The sequence below is a fragment of the Mus caroli genome, chromosome 3 (assembly GCF_900094665.2).
Source record: "Mus caroli chromosome 3, CAROLI_EIJ_v1.1, whole genome shotgun sequence".
Lineage (NCBI taxonomy): Eukaryota > Metazoa > Chordata > Mammalia > Rodentia > Muridae > Mus > Mus caroli.
In genome coordinates, this window is record NC_034572.1 from 114,170,601 (window position 1) to 114,177,052 (window position 6,452).

General features: G+C 42.9%; 1 non-coding gene across 1 annotated transcript; it reads right to left on the reverse strand.

Annotated features, from left to right (window-relative positions):
- Positions 1-5,419: 5,419 nt before the first annotated feature.
- LOC115030775 lies at positions 5,420-5,554 on the reverse strand. The gene has a single exon (XR_003836366.1). It is a non-coding gene; the product is annotated as a small nucleolar RNA SNORA17 (small nucleolar RNA).
- Positions 5,555-6,452: the final 898 nt, after the last annotated feature.

Below are 6,452 nucleotides of genomic sequence, written 5' to 3' on the forward strand. Positions count from 1 at the left end.
GCTTTGGGTGTGTCTCTGAGAGTATTCCTGGAAAGGTTTAGTTGAATGAGGACGATCCACCCTGTATGTGGATAGTACAGTTTCTTGAACTAAGGTCTAGGAATGAATAGAAAAGGAGAATGTGATAGAGTACAAGCTTTATTGGTTCCCAGATTATAATTGCAATACGAACAGCAGCCTTAAGTTCCTACCACCATGCCTCTCTCATCATAATGGACTGTGTACCCCCAAGCTACAAGACAAGCTGCTTTCACTGGGTGTTTTGTCACAGCAATGAGAAAAGTAACAGCTATACATAACGTGGTGATAACTTGAGTGTCAACTGGGCAGAACATAGACTCAGTTGTGATTTGTCTAGATTAAGTTGACCTGGGGTATGCCTGTGATGGATTTTCTTAATTGGGTTAGTTGAGATTCATATGCCTACCCTGATGTGGACAGTACCATTTCATGAATGAAAGAATGAAAAGGAAAGGGGAGTCAGACACAAGCATGCCTGCATTAATTCACTGATTTAATGCAATATGATGAGACACATCATCCTTCTTTCAGCATGACTTTCCAGCAAAGAGTGACTGTAACCTAGAGGTTACCCAAAAAAACCCATTCTCCCTTACATTGCTTTTGTCATAGTATTTTTTTAATCAGAGTAACAGGAGTGAAACCAACACAGGTGTTAAAAGGCATTTGAAGTTGATCTCCTCACTTCCCTACCTCAGCCCTGAAGGTGAGCAGAAAAGTTAGCCTTGCCTCACAGCTCTTTATTATAGGTTAGAAAATATGTACAGCCACAGTTCATGACTCTACACAGGTTCCTTTTGTCAGCAAGACAGAAGATCAGCTCTAGCATTGCCCCAGCAGGGGATGGACACACTGCCACTTCCTGCTGCCATGAGAAATGACTGGTGAAAAGAGACCATTTGGGCTGCTAACAAAGTGCCCAGCAGCAGAGGGATCCAAAGATAACTACTTGTTCATGATTTTTTGGGACATAAGGATGTTGATGCTTCCTGCCCTGTCCTGTTGACTCTGAAGTGGGAAGATCATGTTGTTAAGGATGGTGATGGTGATGTCTGTTTGGCAAAAGACACATATTGCTCAAATAGCTTCCTATTGTTAGATCGCCCTCTTATTAGGCTATGGATTAGCCATTTGTGACAGGCTTCTGTTGGAACTATATTATCAATGACTTTTTAGGTTCCAGACTAAAGGTTTGAGAGTTTCCTGGAGGAGATAATATGGAAAATGAATGTCCATCTGTTATGTCATTCTTTAGGTTGGGAAGCCCCCCCAGAAAGTCCAACTTCGTTTCATATTTTGGAGGTTCACAGTCTTCAATTGTGTGGATATAGCTGTGGTTTATCAGCATGTATAAAGACCTTGAAGAAATAGACTTGATCCAACTAGGAAGAAGCAGAAGCATCCAAAAACAGTTTGACTTTCCAGGGAGAGGCCAACACGTATCGAGTATCTTGATCTAAAAACAACAAGATCAGAAAACCACGGATTATTTTTTTTCTTTAGAGACAGATCTTTATTTTAACCTGTGATCTACCAAATTGGTGTTTCTCACCAACTCGGGAAGCAGAGACCTTCACAGGCTTCACAATCTTTTGTTTAGGTGCTGCCTTTGTGGGGACCTTGGCAGCAGCCATTGCTGTCTTCTTTGATGCCTGCTTAGCTATTTTTGCTTCCTTGGCAGCCCTTATAGCATGCTCTTTCTGAATTTTCCTAACTTTTGCTTTCTGATTCCTCTTGGCCATTTTATCAACAGGAGATGCATCAGTAATACCTCGTTGGAATTTGACCACACAGTGGGTTCCTTCTAAGTTTTTCCCAACTGTCCTTTCTTATGTTTTCTTCTGGAGAGGATAGTCCAGTTTATCTGCTGAAGATTCATTTCAGGACGGAATGTGGACTCACGTTTTGCATTAAGAAATTGGAAAACCTTCACACTGGTCCTGGCATAGTGATGCCTGTGTCCTGAGTAGATAGATCTTGTACCCACTGAAACTGCACAGCTTGACCTTCGTGGTAACAACTGTCGGCCTGCTAGAGGAAAGATGATAAAGAGAAAAAAAAAGAATCATGGAAAAACCACAGATTTACAATGATGAAAATAAACAAAGTAGTCAGCCCCCACCCCTAGTAACAGCAAAGGTAAAATAAAAAGGTCCATGAACACAGGGAACAGATAAGGGAATGAAAGACAAAGATTACTTTATGCAGGGCCTTAATATCCAGAATGACTAATATCCCTTTGTGTTGGGCTTATGAATCTATAAGAAAAATAAAGTAATAAGGACTCAGAGTGGCACCGGAATTCCCTCTCTAGGATTCTTTGCACTGGTGGTTTGGGCTTTGTTTAGTTTCTGGCTTTCAATAGTACCATGGGAGGTTGGGTGAAGATTCAAATGGGTCAATTTTAACCTTAATGTTTTGGGCACTGTACTAATTATTATATCAAAGTCCCCAAGATAAGTCATTTCTAAACATAAATTATTTCTCATAATTCTGAAGACTAGAAATTTCAAGACCACAGTGCCAGACAATTCAGTGCTTAGTGAGGATATATTTCTTCAGTCATAGATGATACAGCTCACCATGTTCATATAAGATAGAAAGTTGAAGCATTGTTCTGGAAGTGTTTATAAATATGCAATGACTTGCCCAAAGAATCCATCTTCTGATTTGAGAACAGGCATTCTACTGGCTATAACATGTTCTTCTGACTTAAAGCCACAGTATTGCATAATACATTCATCCTGTCCTAACAGACCCCACACTTAAATTTGTTCTAGCATCGTCATAAAAATCCAAAGTCCAAAGTTTCATCTAAATGTCATCAAAATCACATGTAGATGAGGCATTTAGAGGCCAATTGATCTGTAGTCGTAAGCATATGAAATCCAATGTGTGATGTATTCAAAGACTGATGGTGGAATAGCCATGGGAGAGACCATTCAATTCTGATCAGGTGAACGAAGTAACAAGTAAAATAAAAAGAGGAAATATGGGCTAAGTAAGTCCAAAATCTTAAAGCTCAAAAATAATCTTTTTTTTCCCTTGAGAATCATTGTGATGGAGGTCCTAGCTCATCGCGTCGGATTGGGGGAGGTCTTGCATGGGCTTGTCAGTTTTGCTGAGTAAGAACTAGAATCCCAGGTTCCAGGAAACTAATCCCCACTGCAGATTTCATATGCTAAGGTCTCCTGCCTGGGGCTGGAACTGTTTGCTTGTATCTGTATAAGTCTGATTACAACCCCCACAGCATGATCCCATGACTTCAGGGGGCCCCATTCTTTGATATCCATTGAAGCTCATACATCCCATGTGCTAGTGGAGATAGTACAGGATGAAGGTTACCAAAGTTTACATCAATGGCCTCCAGAAGGCCAGTTGCTGCAACCTGTACTGCCCCTGGGTCCTCTGGAGCTAAACACAGGGTGCTAAGAAGAACAGTATGGAGTAAGGCGAACTGAGCATTTAGGTAGAGTTGAGCAGCACTCTCTGAGGTCCTATATGTACCTATGTCCCTTCCTTTGATGTTGTCTACCTCCCGATTCTTCTCCTCTGAGTCCTCGATGGGATTGACAAGCCTAATAATCTTCAAAGTGACTTAGGGGTCAGTCTTTCCTTACCTTGATGTACATTGTGATACATATTAATTATCTTTATGACACCTTTGTTCTCTTTCACTCACCCTTCCTTATTTTTTTAAAGATGACTGCTGAGAATTTTTCCAGCCTTTATCTCTTCTGATTAGAAATTTCATCTTTGTCATATTATTTTATATCTACCGAAAGCAATAGGAAATACATATAAATGTATGTGTATACACACTCTTTCTCTGTGTCTCTGTGTCTCTGTGTCTCTGTGTCTCTGTCTCTGTCTCTGTCTCTCTGTCTCTCTGTCTCTCTCTCTCTCTCTCTCTCTCTCTCTCTCTCTCACACACACACACACACACACACACACACACACACACACACACACACTGTAAAGGAAGTTTAGCCATGTGAGCTGATGATGCTTTGCAAAAGAACTATAGGTTGGCAAAACCCCATGATACCAGGCATAAGAGGCTTCCTTTGGAAAGATCAGTCAGTGTAGTATAAACCTTTTTATTGGTTCTTTGTGAATCTCACATCACGCACCCCAATCACATTCCTCTCTTCCTCCCCCTCATACCCAGTCTTGCAGCCTCCTCTCCAAGAGAGGAAAAATATATCTCATTGTCCACATACGCCCATCTGTATTGCAAATTTGTACACCTTTTGCTTGCAATGTTCATTGCAATGAGTCACTGGTCTGGAGAGAGGCCTCTGGTTTCTTCTGCTCTATCAATACTGGAACCTCACTAGAACTCCTCTCAGATATCCTGTTGTTACCCTGTGTCATGGAGATCCTGTAGCTTTCATTCTATAGGACCAGCACCTTCCTACACTCCAGCAGTTCATTGATGGTGTAGATGTTGAGGTGGGTCAATTCAAAGCCCTGTATCTGGGTCTGAGAAGTATATGTGCTGGTCAGCCTGATGCTTCTACTCCCAAACCCTTGTAGCTGGCTCAAAGCAACCCCTGCGACCAAAGCCAGTTCTACCCTGCTTTTTAGGCAAGGTGCTGAGCCTGCTCTCCCAAGTGCTGTAGCAGGTGATAAACAAGACAAGCTCTCTTGCTCTCATGATCTCAGGGCCAGCTCTCCAGACTGCTGTAGGTGACAAAGGCTAAGGGTGAGGGAAGGCATCTCACCCTGCTCACTCTGGCACAGCAGACAAGTTGCTAGACAGCTCCCCCATGCTCTGACTCAAAGCCTGATCTTCTACAACTCCTGCAATGTTCAGGCCCACTCTCCAGAGTACTGCACCTGATGAAGGGTGCAGTCAGCTCTCCTGCTCTCATGTACCCCACGGACAGCTATCCCTGGATGCCTAGGCAGAGCATAGAACCAGTTCTTCACAACATTCAGACATCAAAATGTTCCTAGGCAGTATCCCAGACCGGAGACATCTGCCTGGCCTTTTGTGGTAACAGACCCTTGCTGCTGCAGGGCCTTGGATCCAGATGTGGTCCACAGTGGCAGCACAGGCCAGGACCCCACAGTGGTCCCAGCTGGCATCACCTGCTATTCACATCAGGCTGTTCCTCACTGTACTTGAGTCTTCAGTTCTGCCTCTCTTCAATAAGCCCACATCCTTCTGTTTCTCTTTCTCTTTTATTTCTCCACTAGTTACTTGCTTCTCATAGTGGCTCCCAGGGTCACTCAGTGTCTAAGGATATCGCAGGAGTGGACTCAAGAATTCTATGACTCCCTCCTGCATTATAGCTCCAGGCAGGGATCTTGAATATAGTGTGACACCCCCCCCCCATCTTCCATCTGCATAGAACTAGACAGATAGTCATAAGGCTAGCTTTTTTCAGGGAGTGTTAGGCTGCTAATCATTCAGATATTCATAAACTAGAATGCCAAACATAGACATATCTTCTCCTCTCTCCCCTCTGCCACCTACTGACACACATGACACAGCAGCCACATCTGCAATGCCTCTCAGAGCAAGACAGTCTTAGTCATATACGTACAGATAACTGTAGCTACCACTCCTTATTAATGAAGCCTCTCTTCACAGAAAAGGAAGACCATAACTGAAAACAATGCAGAGGTCAACAGGTCTTAGGGAGCCAAGCTCCAAACCCCAATAGACAAATCTACATCCCAGTCACTAAGTCTACGGCTTAGGGAACATTGAGAGGAGACAGCAAAAAGATTGTAAGAGCCAGGAAATCAAGGTATTTGCTTTTTAATGGTCTCTTCTAGAAAATGCTACATACACAAGAGCAGAACAATGGCACTATCAGTGGGCATGTTAATGAGAAAGAAGGAAATTTTCACAGAGCCTAGAGAAGGAGCTACAGGCAGCTAGTGACTGCTAGATTAAGGAGACCCAGTCTTCCCAGGGATGAGTCCCTTTATTGGCTGTCTAATGAAGGGTGGTCAGCCTTGAAATGGTATATACACACAAACAACACAAACTGACTCAGCTCACATACACTTGTAAAAACACATAACAATGGTAATCAAGAAGCCGTCAACTCACAAGTGGGGTAAATCTGAAGGAGGCTAGCTGGGAAGGTCTAAAGGAAAGGAAGGGGAGAGTGGTGTAATTCTATTTCAATCACAAATGAATTATTAAGAAATTGTATCTTTAACCTAGGCCTGTTGGTACAGACCTATAACCTCAGCTACTGAAGGGACTGAGACATGCCTGAGATATAGAATGAGTTCAAGGCCTGCTGTGTAACTAGAAGACTCTATTTCAAAATTTAAGGAAACTGAAGGAAGGGCCACCCAGAGACTGTCCCACCTGGGGATCCATCCCATATACAATCAGCAAACCCAGACACTTTTGTGGATGCCAACAACTGTTTACTGACAGGAACCTGATATAGTCTTGGGAG